The sequence below is a fragment of the Oncorhynchus keta genome, unplaced genomic scaffold (genome assembly GCF_023373465.1).
Source record: "Oncorhynchus keta strain PuntledgeMale-10-30-2019 unplaced genomic scaffold, Oket_V2 Un_contig_1012_pilon_pilon, whole genome shotgun sequence".
NCBI lineage: Eukaryota > Metazoa > Chordata > Actinopteri > Salmoniformes > Salmonidae > Oncorhynchus > Oncorhynchus keta.
Genome location: NW_026277019.1, coordinates 1 through 14971, shown reverse-complemented (window position 1 = coordinate 14971; position 14971 = coordinate 1). Strand labels below are relative to the sequence as shown.

At 40.6% G+C, this 14971-nt stretch overlaps 2 long non-coding RNA genes across 3 annotated transcripts; both read right to left on the bottom strand.

The window, feature by feature from the left end:
• Positions 1–7499: 7499 nt before the first annotated feature.
• LOC127916934 (uncharacterized) lies at positions 7500–11130 on the bottom strand. Of its 2 annotated transcripts, none has more exons than XR_008096635.1 (3): positions 11086–11130; positions 10074–10161; positions 7500–7554 (listed from the first exon to the last, which is right to left on the bottom strand). It is a non-coding gene; the product is annotated as an uncharacterized LOC127916934 (long non-coding RNA). The 2 variants fall into 2 exon arrangements; XR_008096636.1 differs by lacking the exon at positions 11086–11130 and adding an exon at positions 10283–10327.
• A 174-nt stretch (positions 11131–11304) lies between these two features.
• LOC127916933 (uncharacterized) lies at positions 11305–13950 on the bottom strand. Its single transcript, XR_008096634.1, has 3 exons — positions 13682–13950; positions 11966–12020; positions 11305–11404 (listed from the first exon to the last, which is right to left on the bottom strand). It is a non-coding gene; the product is annotated as an uncharacterized LOC127916933 (long non-coding RNA).
• Between the last annotated feature and the right edge of the window lie 1021 nt (positions 13951–14971).

The following is a 14971-nucleotide window of genomic DNA, read 5'->3' as shown; positions in this document are numbered from 1 at the left end:
TTATTCACCTGTTAGTAACCTGTTATTCACCTGTTATTCACCTGTTATTCACCTGTTATCCACCTGTTGGTCACCTGTTATTCACCTGTTATTCACCTGTTAGTCACCTGTTATTCACCTGTTATTCACCTGTTAGTAACCTGTTATTCACCTGTTAGTAACCTGTTAGTAACCTGTTATTCACCTGTTGGTCACCTGTTATTCACCTGTTATCCACCTGTTAGTCACCTGTTATTCGCCTGTTATTCACCTGTTATTCACCTGTTAGTCACCTCTTATTCACCTCTTATTCACCTGTTATTCACATGTTATTCACCTGTTAGTCACCTGTTATTCACCTGTTTGTCACCTGTTATTCACCTGTTATTCACCTGTTATTCACCTGTTAGTCACCTGTTATTCACCTGTTAGTCACCTGTTATTCACCTGTTTGTCACCTGTTATTCACCTGTTTGTCACCTGTTATTCACGTGTTTGTCACCTGTTATTCACCTGTTAGTCACCTCTTATTCACCTGTTGGTCACCTGTTATTCGCCTGTTATTCACCTGTTATTCACCTGTTAGTCACCTCTTATTCACCTGTTATTCACCTGTTAGTCACCTGTTTGTCACCTGTTATCCACCTATTGGTCACCTCTTATTCACCTGTTATTCACCTCTTATTCACCTGTTATTCACCTGTTATTCACCTGTTATTCACCTGTTGGTCACCTGTTATTCACCTGTTAGTCACCTCTTATTCACCTGTTATTCACCTGTTATTCACCTGTTGGTCACCTGTTATTCACCTGTTAGTAACCTGTTATCCACCTGTTGGTCACCTGTTATTCACCTGTTATTCACCTGTTATCCACCTGTTATTCACCTGTTATTCACCTGTTATTCACCTGTTATTCACCTGTTATTCACCTGTTATCCACCTGTTATCCACCTGTTATTCACCTGTTATTCACCTGTTATCCACCTGTTTGTCATCTGTTTGTCACCTGTTTGTCACCTGTTATTCACCTGTTATTCACCTGTTATCCACCTGTTATCCACCTGTTATTCACCTGTTATTCACCTGTTATCCACCTGTTTGTCATCTGTTTGTCACCTGTTTGTCACCTGTTATTCACCTGTTTGTCACCTGTTAGTCACCTCTTATTCACCTGTTAGTAACCTGTTATTCACCTGTTATTCACCTGTTATTCACCTGTTATCCACCTGTTATTCACCTGTTATTCACCTGTTATCCACCTGTTTGTCACCTGTTTGTCACCTGTTAGTCACCTCTTATTCACCTGTTGGTCACCTGTTGGTCACCTGTTATTGACCTGTTAGTAACCTGTTGGTCACCTGTTAGTAACCTGTTATTCACCTGTTAGTAACCTGTTGGTCACCTGTCAGTCACCTGTTAGTCACCTGTTATTCACCTATTAGTAACCTGTTATTCACCTGTTGGTCACCTGTTATTCACCTGTTAGTAACCTGTTATTCACCTGTTAGTAACCTGTTAGTAACCTGTTATTCACCTGTTAGTCACCTGTTAGTCACCTGTTATTCACCTGTTAGTCACCTGTTGGTCACCTGTTATCCACCTGTTATTCACCTGTTATTCACCTGTTATCCACCTGTTTGTCATATGTTTGTCACCTGTTTGTCACCTGTTATTCACCTGTTAGTCACCTCTTATTCACCTGTTATTCACCTGTTATTCACCTGTTATCCACCTGTTGGTCACCTGTTTGTCACCTGTTATTTACCTGTTATTTACCTGTTAGTAACCTGTTAGTAACCTGTTGGTCACCTGTTAGTAACCTGTTATTCACCTGTTAGTAACCTGTTGGTCACCTGTTAGTCACCTGTTAGTCACCTGTTATTCACCTATTAGTAACCTGTTATTCACCTGTTGGTCACCTGTTATTCACCTGTTAGTAACCTGTTATTCACCTGTTAGTAACCTGTTATTCACCTGTTAGTCACCTGTTAGTCACCTGTTAGTCACCTGTTGGTCACCTGTTATTCACCTGTTATCCACCTGTTGGTCACCTGTTATTCACCTGTTAGTCACCTGTTAGTAACCTGTTATTCACCTGTTATTCACCTGTTAGTAACCTGTTATTCACCTGTTATTCACCTGTTATTCACCTGTTATTCACCTGTTATTCACCTGTTGGTCACCTGTTATTCACCTGTTATTCACCTGTTAGTCACCTGTTATTCACCTGTTATTCACCTGTTATTCACCTGTTATTCACCTGTTATTCACCTGTTAGTAACCTGTTATTCACCTGTTGGTCACCTGTTATTCACCTGTTATCCACCTGTTAGTCACCTGTTATTCACCTGTTATTCACCTGTTATTCACCTGTTAGTCACCTCTTATTCACCTGTTATTCACATGTTATTCACCTGTTAGTCACCTGTTATTCACCTGTTTGTCACCTGTTATTCACCTGTTAGTCACCTCTTATTCACCTGTTAGTCACCTCTTATTCACCTGTTATTCACCTGTTATTCACCTGTTATTCACCTGTTATTCACCTGTTAGTCACCTGTTAGTCACCTGTTATTCACCTGTTATTCACCTGTTAGTCACCTCTTATTCACCTGTTATTCACCTGTTATTCACCTGTTTGTCACCTGTTATCCACCTGTTTGTCACCTGTTAGTAACCTGTTATTCACCTGTTGGTCACCTGTTAGTAACCTGTTATTCACCTGTTAGTCACCTGTTTGTCACCTGTTAGTAACCTGTTATTCACCTGTTAGTAACCTGTTATTCACCTGTTGGTCACCTGTTATTCACCTGTTAGTAACCTGTTATTCACCTGTTGGTCACCTCTTATTCACCTGTTAGTAACCTGTTATTCACCTGTTAGTAACCTGTTATTCACCTGTTGGTCACCTGTTATTCTCCTGTTATTCACCTGTTATTCACCTGTTATTCACCTCTTATTCACCTGTTATTCACCTGTTAGTCACCTGTTTGTCACCTGTTTGTCACCTGTTATCCACCTGTTGGTCACCTCTTATTCACCTGTTATTCACCTCTTATTCACCTCTTATTCACCTGTTATTCACCTCTTATTCACCTGTTATTCACCTGTTAGTCACCTCTTATTCACCTGTTATTCACCTGTTAGTCACCTCTTATTCACCTGTTAGTAACCTCTTATTCACCTGTTAGTAACCTGTTATCCACCTGTTGGTCACCTGTTATTCACCTGTTAGTCACCTCTTATTCACCTGTTATTCACCTGTTATTCACCTGTTGGTCACCTGTTATTCACCTGTTATTCACCTGTTAGTAACCTGTTATCCACCTGTTGTTCACCTGTTATTCACCTGTTATTCACCTGTTATTCACCTGTTATTCACCTGTTATCCACCTGTTATCCACCTGTTATTCACCTGTTATTCACCTGTTATCCACCTGTTTGTCATCTGTTTGTCACCTGTTTGTCACCTGTTATTCACCTGTTATTCACCTGTTATTCACCTGTTATCCACCTGTTATTCACCTGTTATTCACCTGTTATTCACCTGTTATTCACCTGTTATCCACCTGTTATTCACCTGTTATTCACCTGTTATCCACCTGTTTGTCATCTGTTTGTCACCTGTTTGTCACCTGTTATTCACCTGTTTGTCACCTGTTAGTCACCTGTTATTCACCTGTTATCCACCTGTTTGTCACCTGTTTGTCACCTTTTGTCACCTGTTAGTCACCTCTTATTCACCTGTTGGTCACCTGTTGGTCACCTGTTAGTAACCTGTTGGTCACCTGTTAGTAACCTGTTATTCACCTGTTAGTAACCTGTTGGTCACCTGTTAGTAACCTGTTGGTCACCTGTTTGTCACCTGTTATCCACCTGTTTGTCACCTGTTAGTAACCTGTTATTCACCTGTTGGTCACCTGTTAGTAACCTGTTATTCACCTGTTAGTCACCTGTTTGTCACCTGTTATCCACCTGTTTGTCACCTGTTAGTAACCTGTTATTCACCTGTTAGTAACCTGTTATTCACCTGTTGGTCACCTGTTATTCACCTGTTAGTAACCTGTTATTCACCTGTTAGTAACCTCTTATTCACCTGTTAGTAACCTCTTATTCACCTGTTAGTAACCTGTTATTCACCTGTTGGTCACCTGTTATTCGCCTGTTATTCACCTGTTATTCACCTGTTAGTCACCTCTTATTCACCTGTTAGTCACCTGTTTGTCACCTGTTTGTCACCTGTTATCCACCTGTTGGTCACCTCTTATTCACCTGTTATTCACCTCTTATTCACCTGTTATTCACCTCTTATTCACCTGTTATTCACCTGTTATTCACCTGTTGGTCACCTGTTATTCACCTGTTATTCACCTGTTGGTCACCTGTTATTCACCTGTTAGTCACCTCTTATTCACCTGTTATTCACCTGTTATTCACCTGTTATTCACCTGTTATTCACCTGTTATTCACCTGTTAGTAACCTGTTATCCACCTGTTGGTCACCTGTTATTCACCTGTTATTCACCTGTTATTCACCTGTTATTCACCTGTTATTCACCTGTTATTCACCTGTTATCCACCTGTTTGTCACCTGTTTGTCACCTGTTTGTCACCTGTTATTCACCTGTTTGTCACCTGTTATTCACCTGTTATCCACCTGTTATCCACCTGTTTGTCACCTGTTTGTCACCTGTTAGTCACCTCTTATTCACCTGTTGGTCACCTGTTGGTCACCTGTTATTCACCTGTTAGTAACCTGTTGGTCACCTGTTAGTAACCTGTTATTCACCTGTTAGTAACCTGTTGGTCACCTGTTAGTAACCTGTTGGTCACCTGTTTGTCACCTGTTATTTACCTGTTAGTAACCTGTTGGTCACCTGTTAGTAACCTGTTATTCACCTGTTAGTAACCTGTTGGTCACCTGTTAGTCACCTGTTAGTCACCTGTTATTCACCTATTAGTAACCTGTTATTCACCTGTTGGTCACCTGTTATTCACCTGTTATTTACCTGTTAGTAACCTGTTGGTCACCTGTTATTTACCTGTTATTTACCTGTTATTTACCTGTTAGTAACCTGTTGGTCACCTGTTAGTAACCTGTTATTCACCTGTTAGTAACCTGTTGGTCACCTGTTAGTAACCTGTTATTCACCTGTTAGTCACCTGTTAGTCACCTGTTATTCACCTGTTATTCACCTCTTATTCACCTGTTATTCACCTCTTATTCACCTGTTATTCACCTCTTATTCACCTGTTATTCACCTGTTAGTCACCTCTTATTCACCTGTTAGTAACCTCTTATTCACCTGTTAGTAACCTGTTATCCACCTGTTGGTCACCTGTTATTCACCTGTTGGTCACCTGTTATTCACCTGTTAGTCACCTCTTATTCACCTGTTATTCACCTGTTGGTCACCTGTTATTCACCTGTTAGTAACCTGTTATCCACCTGTTATCCACCTGTTGGTCACCTGTTATTCACCTGTTATTCACCTGTTAGTCACCTGTTATTCACCTGTTTGTCACCTCTTATTCACCTGTTATCCACCTGTTAAGTCACCTCTTATTCACCTGTTAGTAACCTGTTATTCACCTGTTATTCACCTGTTATTCACCTGTTATCCACCTGTTGGTCACCTGTTTGTCACCTGTTATTTACCTGTTATTTACCTGTTAGTAACCTGTTGGTCACCTGTTAGTAACCTCTTATTCACCTGTTAGTAACCTGTTGGTCACCTGTTAGTCACCTGTTAGTCACCTGTTGGTCACCTGTTATTCACCTGTTATCCACCTGTTGGTCACCTGTTATTCACCTGTTATTCACCTGTTAGTCACCTGTTAGTAACCTGTTATTCACCTGTTATTCACCTGTTAGTAACCTGTTATTCACCTGTTGGTCACCTGTTATTCACCTGTTATCCACTTGTTGGTCACCTGTTATTCACCTGTTATTCACCTGTTATCCACCTGTTAGTAACCTGTTATTCACCTGTTATTCACCTGTTAGTAACCTGTTATTCACCTGTTGGTCACCTGTTATTCACCTGTTATCCACCTGTTGGTCACCTGTTATTCACCTGTTATCCACCTGTTAGTCACCTGTTATTCGCCTGTTATTCACCTGTTATTCACCTGTTAGTCACCTCTTATTCACCTGTTATTCACATGTTATTCACCTGTTAGTCACCTGTTATTCACCTGTTTGTCACCTGTTATTCACCTGTTATTCACCTGTTAGTCACCTCTTATTCACCTGTTATTCACCTGTTAGTCACCTGTTATTCACCTGTTTGTCACCTGTTATTCACCTATTTGTCACCTGTTATTCACCCGTTTGTCACCTGTTATTCACCTGTTAGTCACCTCTTAATCACCTGTTAGTCACCTGTTATTCACCTGTTTGTCACCTGTTATTCACCTGTTAGTCACCTCTTATTCACCTGTTAGTCACCTGTTATTCACCTGTTTGTCACTTGTTATCCACCTGTTTGTCACCTCTTATTCACCTGTTATTCACCTGTTAGTAACCTCTTATTCACCTGTTAGTAACCTCTTATTCACCTGTTAGTAACCTGTTATCCACCTGTTGGTCACCTGTTATTCACCTGTTATTCACCTGTTGGTCACCTGTTATTCACCTGTTAGTCACCTGTTATTCACCTGTTTGTCACTTGTTATCCACCTGTTTGTCACCTCTTATTCACCTGTTATTCACCTGTTAGTAACCTCTTATTCACCTGTTAGTAACCTCTTATTCACCTGTTAGTAACCTGTTATCCACCTGTTGGTCACCTGTTATTCACCTGTTATCCACCTGTTGGTCACCTGTTATCCACCTGTTTGTCACCTCTTATTCACCTGTTATTCACCTGTTAGTAACCTCTTATTCACCTGTTAGTAACCTCTTATTCACCTGTTAGTAACCTGTTATCCACCTGTTGGTCACCTGTTATTCACCTGTTATTCACCTGTTGGTCACCTGTTATTCACCTGTTAGTAACCTGTTATCCACCTGTTGGTCACCTGTTATTCACCTGTTATTCACCTGTTATTCACCTGTTATTCACCTGTTATTCACCTGTTATCCACCTGTTGGTCACCTGTTATTCACCTGTTATTCACCTGTTATTCACCTGTTATTCACCTGTTATCCACCTGTTTGTCATCTGTTTGTCACCTGTTTGTCACCTGTTATTCACCTGTTTGTCACCTGTTATTCACCTGTTATTCACCTGTTATCCACCTGTTTGTCACCTGTTTGTCACCTGTTAGTCACCTGTTAGTCACCTGTTATTCACCTGTTATTCACCTGTAAGTCACCTGTTTGTCACCTGTTAGTAACCTGTTATTCACCTGTTAGTAACCTGTTATTCACCTCTTATTCACCTGTTGGTCACCTGTTATTCACCTGTTAGTAACCTGTTATTCACCTGTTATTCACCTGTTAGTCACCTGTTTGTCACCTGTTTGTCACCTCTTATTCACCTGTTGGTCACCTGTTATTTACCTGTTAGTAACCTGTTATTCACCTGTTTGTCACCTGTTATTCACCTGTTAGTCACCTGTTGGTCACCTGTTATTCACCTGTTATTCACCTGTTATCCACCTGTTAGTCACCTGTTATTCACCTGTTATTCACCTGTTATTCACCTGTTTGTCACCTGTTATTCACCTGTTATTCACCTGTTATTCACCTGTTATTCACCTGTTATTCACCTGTTATTCACCTGTTATTCACCTGTTATCCACCTGTTTGTCATCTGTTTGTCACCTGTTTGTCACCTGTTATTCACCTGTTATTCACCTGTTATTCACCTGTTATTCACCTGTTATCCACCTGTTTGTCACCTGTTTGTCACCTGTTAGTCACCTGTTAGTCACCTGTTATTCACCTGTTATTCACCTGTAAGTCACCTGTTTGTCACCTGTTAGTAACCTGTTATTCACCTGTTAGTAACCTGTTATTCACCTGTTATTCACCTGTTATTCACCTGTAAGTCACCTGTTTGTCACCTGTTAGTAACCTGTTATTCACCTGTTAGTAACCTCTTATTCACCTGTTAGTAACCTCTTATTCACCTGTTATTCACCTGTTATCCACCTGTTGGTCACCTGTTATTCACCTGTTATTCACCTGTTGGTCACCTGTTATTCACCTGTTAGTAACCTGTTATCCACCTGTTGGTCACCTGTTATTCACCTGTTATTCACCTGTTAGTCACCTGTTGGTCACCTGTTATTCACCTGTTATCCACCTGTTGGTCACCTGTTATTCACCTGTTATTCACCTGTTATTCACCTGTTATCCACCTGTTTGTCATCTGTTTGTCACCTGTTTGTCACCTGTTATTCACCTGTTTGTCACCTGTTATTCACCTGTTATTCACCTGTTATCCACCTGTTTGTCACCTGTTTGTCACCTGTTAGTCACCTGTTAGTCACCTGTTATTCACCTGTTATTCACCTGTAAGTCACCTGTTTGTCACCTGTTAGTAACCTGTTATTCACCTGTTAGTAACCTGTTATTCACCTCTTATTCACCTGTTGGTCACCTGTTATTCACCTGTTAGTAACCTGTTATCCACCTGTTGGTCACCTGTTATTCACCTGTTATTCACCTGTTATTCACCTCTTATTCACCTGTTGGTCACCTGTTATTCACCTGTTAGTAACCTGTTATCCACCTGTTGGTCACCTGTTATTCACCTGTTATTCACCTGTTGGTCACCTGTTATTCACCTGTTAGTCACCTGTTATTCACCTGTTGGTCACCTGTTATTCACCTGTTATTCACCTGTTGGTCACCTGTTATTCACCTGTTATTCACCTGTTATCCACCTGTTGGTCACCTGTTATTCACCTGTTATTCACCTGTTATTCACCTGTTAGTAACCTGTTATCCACCTGTTTGTCATCTGTTTGTCACCTGTTTGTCACCTGTTATTCACCTGTTTGTCACCTGTTATTCACCTGTTATTCACCTGTTATCCACCTGTTTGTCACCTGTTTGTCACCTGTTAGTCACCTGTTAGTCACCTGTTATTCACCTGTTATTCACCTGTAAGTCACCTGTTTGTCACCTGTTAGTAACCTGTTATTCACCTGTTAGTAACCTGTTATTCACCTCTTATTCACCTGTTGGTCACCTGTTATTCACCTGTTAGTAACCTGTTATCCACCTGTTGGTCACCTGTTATTCACCTGTTATTCACCTGTTATTCACCTGTTATTCACCTGTTATTCACCTGTTATCCACCTGTTAGTCACCTGTTATTCACCTGTTATTCACCTGTTATTCACCTGTTATTCACCTGTTATCCACCTGTTTGTCATCTGTTTGTCACCTGTTTGTCACCTGTTATTCACCTGTTTGTCACCTGTTATTCACCTGTTATTCACCTGTTATCCACCTGTTTCTCACCTGTTTGTCACCTGTTAGTCACCTGTTAGTCACCTGTTATTCACCTGTTATTCACCTGTAAGTCACCTGTTTGTCACCTGTTAGTAACCTGTTATTCACCTGTTAGTAACCTGTTATTCACCTCTTATTCACCTGTTAGTCACCTCTTATTCACCTGTTATTCACCTGTTAGTCACCTCTCATTCACCTGTTATTCACCTGTTTGTCACCTGTTATTCACCTGTTATTCACCTGTTATTCACCTGTTATTCACCTGTTATTCACCTGTTATTCACCTGTTATCCACCTGTTAGTCACCTCTTATTCACCTGTTAGTAACCTGTTATTCACCTGTTAGTAACCTGTTTGTCACCTGTTATTCACCTGTTAGTCACCTGTTATTCACCTGTTATTCACCTGATTGTCACCTGTTATTCACCTGTTAGTCACCTGTTTGTCACCTGTTAGTCACCTGTTATTCACCTGTTTGTCACCTGTTAGTCACCTGTTTGTCACCTGTTTGTAACCTGTTATTCACCTATTAGTAACCTGTTATTCACCTGTTGGTCACCTGTTATTCACCTGTTAGTAACCTGTTATTCACCTGTTAGTAACCTGTTATTCACCTGTTAGTAACCTGTTATTCACCTGTTGGTCACCTGTTATTCACCTGTTAGTAACCTGTTATTCACCTGTTAGTAACCTGTTATTCACCTGTTAGTAACCTGTTATTCACCTGTTGGTCACCTGTTATTCACCTGTTATTCACCTGTTTGTCACCTGTTATCCACCTGTTTGTCACCTGTTAGTAACCTGTTATTCACCTGTTTGTCACCTCTTATTCACCTGTTAGTCACCTCTTATTCACCTGTTAGTAACCTGTTATTTACCTGTTGGTCACCTGTTATTCACCTGTTATTCACCTGTTAGTCACCTGTTATTCACCTGTTAGTCACCTGTTATTCACCTGTTATTCACCTGTTTGTCACCTGTTATTCACCTGTTGGTCACCTGTTATTCACCTGTTAGTCACCTGTTATTCACCTGTTAGTAACCTGTTATTCACCTGTTAGTAACCTGTTATTCACCTGTTAGTAACCTGTTATTCACCTGTTGGTCACCTGTTATTCACCTGTTATTCACCTGATTGTCACCTGTTATTCACCTGTTAGTCACCTGTTTGTCACCTGTTAGTCACCTGTTATTCACCTGTTTGTCACCTGTTAGTCACCTGTTTGTCACCTGTTTGTAACCTGTTATTCACCTATTAGTAACCTGTTATTCACCTGTTGGTCACCTGTTATTCACCTGTTAGTAACCTGTTATTCACCTGTTATTCACCTGTTTGTCACCTGTTATCCACCTGTTGGTCACCTCTTATTCACCTCTTATTCACCTGTTAGCCACCTCTTATTCACCTGTTATTCACCTGTTACTCACCTGTTTGTCACCTGTTATTCACCTGTTAGTCACCTGTTAGTAACCTGTTAGTAACCTGTTATTCACCTGTTAGTAACCTGTTATTCACCTGTTGGTCACCTGTTAGTCACCTGTTATTCACCTGTTTGTCACCCGTTATCCACCTGTTTGTCACCTGTTAGTAACCTGTTATTCACCTGTTTGTCACCTCTTATTCACCTGTTAGTCACCTCTTATTCACCTGTTAGTAACCTGTTATTTACCTGTTGGTCACCTGTTATTCACCTGTTATTCACCTGTTATTCACCTGTTAGTCACCTGTTATTCACCTGTTAGTCACCTCTTATTCACCTGTTAGTCACCTGTTTGTCACCTGTTAGTCACCTGTTATTCACCTGTTGGTCACCTGTTATTCACCTGTTAGTCACCTGTTATTCACCTGTTGGTCACCTCTTATTCACCTGTTGGTCACCTGTTATTCACCTGTTATTCACCTGTTATCCACCTGTTTGTCACCTGTTAGTCACCTGTTATTCACCTGTTATTCACCTGTTATTCACCTGTTCGTAACCTGTTATTCACCTCTTATTCACCTGTTAGTCACCTGTTAGTCACCTGTTATTCACCTCTTATCCACCTGTTAGTCACCTCTTATTCACCTCTTATTCACCTGTTAGTCACCTGTTTGTCACCTGTTTGTCACCTGTTTGTCACCTGTTAGTCACCTGTTAGTCACCTGTTAGTCACCTCTTATTCACCTGTTAGTCACCTGTTATTCACCTGTTATTCACCTGTTAGTCACCTCTTATTCACCTCTTATTCACCTGTTAGTCACCTGTTTGTCACCTGTTTGTCACCTGTTTGTCACCTGTTTGTCACCTGTTAGTCACCTGTTATTCACCTGTTAGTCACCTGTTATTCACCTGTTATTCACCTGTTAGTCACCTCTTATTCACCTGTTATTCACCTGTTATTCACCTGTTAGTCACCTGTTATTCACCTGTTAGTCACCTGTTAGTCACCTGTTATTCACCTGTTATTCACCTGTTAGTCACCTCTTATTCACCTGTTATTCACCTGTTATTCACCTGTTAGTCACCTCTTATTCACCTGTTATTCACCTGTTAGTCACCTCTTATTCACCTGTTATTCACCTGTTAGTCACCTCTTATTCACCTGTTAGTCACCTCTTATTCACCTGTTAGTCACCTCTTATTCACCTGTTATTCACCTGTTTGTCACCTGTTATTCACCTGTTAGTCACCTGTTTGTCACCTGTTAGTAACCTGTTATTCACCTCTTATTCACCTGTTTGTCACCTCTTATTCACCTGTTATCCACCTGTTACTCACCTGTTTGTCACCTGTTATTCACCTGTTAGTCACCTGTTAGTAACCTGTTAGTAACCTGTTATTCACCTGTTAGTAACCTGTTATTCACCTCTTATTCACCTGTTAGTCACCTCTTATTCACCTGTTATTCACCTGTTTGTCACCTGTTAGTAACCTGTTATTCACCTGTTATTCACCTGTTTGTCACCTGTTATTCACCTGTTATTCACCTGTTGGTCACCTGTTGGTCACCTGTTATTCACCTCTTATTCACCTGTTATTCACCTGTTATCCACCTGTTGGTCACCTGTTATTCACCTGTTAGTAACCTGTTATTCACCTGTTAGTCACCTCTTATTCACCTGTTAGTAACCTCTTATTCACCTGTTAGTAACCTGTTATCCACCTGTTGGTCATCTGTTATTCACCTGTTGGTCACCTCTTATTCACCTGTTGGTCACCTGTTATTCACCTGTTATTCACCTGTTATCCACCTGTTTGTCACCTGTTTGTCACCTGTTTGTCACCTCTTATTCACCTGTTGGTCACCTGTTAGTCACCTGTTATTCACCTGTTATTCACCTGTTTGTCACCTCTTATTCACCTGTTATCCACCTGTTTGTCACCTCTTATTCACCTGTTAGTCACCTGTTAGTCACCTGTTTGTCACCTGTTTGTCACCTGTTATTCACCTGTTATTCACCTGTTAGTCACCTGTTATTCACCTGTTATTCACCTGTTAGTCACCTGTTATTCACCTGTTATCCACCTGTTAGTCACCTCTTATTCACCTGTTATTCACCTGTTAGTCACCTGTTTGTCACCTGTTTGTCACCTGTTTGTCACCTGTTTGTCACCTGTTAGTCACCTGTTATTCACCTGTTAGTCACCTGTTATTCACCTGTTATTCACCTGTTAGTCACCTGTTAGTCACCTGTTATTCACCTGTTATTCACCTGTTGGTCACCTGTTGGTCACCTGTTATTCACCTGTTTGTCACCTCTTATTCACCTGTTATTCACCTGTTAGTTACCAGTTATTCACCTGTTAGTCACCTGTTATTCAACTGTTAGTCACCTGTTAGTCACCTGTTATTCACCTGTTATTCACCTGTTAGTCACCTGTTAGTCACCTGTTATTCACCTGTTATTCACCTGTTGGTCACCTGTTGGTCACCTGTTATTCACCTGTTAGTCACCTGTTATTCACCTGTTATTCACCTGTTAGTCACCTCTTATTCACCTGTTATTCACCTGTTATTCACCTGTTAGTCACCTCTTATTCACCTGTTATTCACCTGTTAGTCACCTCTTATTCACCTGTTATTCACCTGTTAGTCACCTGTTATTCACCTGTTAGTCACCTGTTATTCACCTGTTAGTCACCTCTTATTCACCTGTTAGTCACCTGTTAGTCACCTGTTAGTCACCTCTTATTCACCTCTTATTCACCTGTTAGTCACCTGTTTGTCACCTGTTTGTCACCTGTTATTCACCTGTTTGTCACCTGTTATTCACCTCTTATTCACCTGTTAGTCACCTCTTATTCACCTCTTATTCACCTGTTAGTCACCTGTTTGTCACCTGTTTGTCACCTGTTTGTCACCTGTTTGTCACCTGTTAGTCACCTGTTATCCACCTGTTAGTCACCTCTTATTCACCTGTTCGTAACCTGTTATTTACCTGTTGGTCACCTGTTATTCACCTGTTATTCACCTGTTATTCACCTGTTAGTCACCTGTTATTCACCTGTTAGTAACCTGTTAGTCACCTGTTAGTCACCTGTTAGTCACCTGTTATTCACCTGTTATTCACCTGTTTGTCACCTGTTAGTCACCTGTTATTCACCTGTTAGTAACCTGTTAGTCACCTGTTATTCACCTGTTAGTCACCTCTTATTCACCTGTTATTCACCTGTTTGTCACCTTTATCCCTCTTCATAGAGATGTATCTGTCTGTCTTTATCCCTCTTTATAGAGGTGTATCTGTCATAGACGTAGAGTATGTCTGTCTTTATCCCTCTTCATAGAGATGTATCTGTCTGTCTTTATCCCTCTTCATAGAGATGTATCTGTCATAGACGTAGAGTTTGTCTGTCTTTATCCTCTTCATAGAGATGTATCTGTCATAGACGAGAGTATGTCTGTCTTTATCCCTCTTCATAGAGATGTATCTGTCATAGACGTAGAGTTTGTCTGTCTTTATCCTCTTTATAGAGATGTATCTGTCATAGACGTAGAGTATGTCTGTCTTTATCCCTCTTTATAGAGATGTATCTGTCATAGACGTAGAGTTTGTCTGTCTTTATCCTCTTCATAGAGGTGTATCTGTCATAGACGTAGAGTATGTCTGTCTTTATCCCTCTTTATAGAGATGTATCTGTCAGTAGACGTAGAGTTTGTCTGTCTTTATCCTCTTCATAGAGATGTATCTGTCATAGACGTAGAGTTTGTCTGTCTTTATCCCTCTTCATAGAGATGTATCTGTCATAGACGTAGAGTATGTCTGTCTTTATCCCTCTTCATAGAGATGTATCTGTCATAGACGAGTTTGTCTGTCTTTATCCCTCTTCATAGAGGTGTATCTGTCATAGACGTAGAGTATGTCTGTCTTTATCCCTCTTCATAGAGGTGTATCTGTCATAGACGAGAGTTTGTCTGTCTTTATCCCTTCATAGAGGTGTATCTGTCATAGACGTAGAGTTTGTCTGTCTTTATCCCTCTTCATAGAGGTGTATCTGTCATAGACGTAGAGTTTGTCTGTCTTTATCCTCTTTATAGAGATGTATCTGTCATAGACGAGAGTTTGTCTGTCTTTATCCTCTTCATAGAGATGTATCTG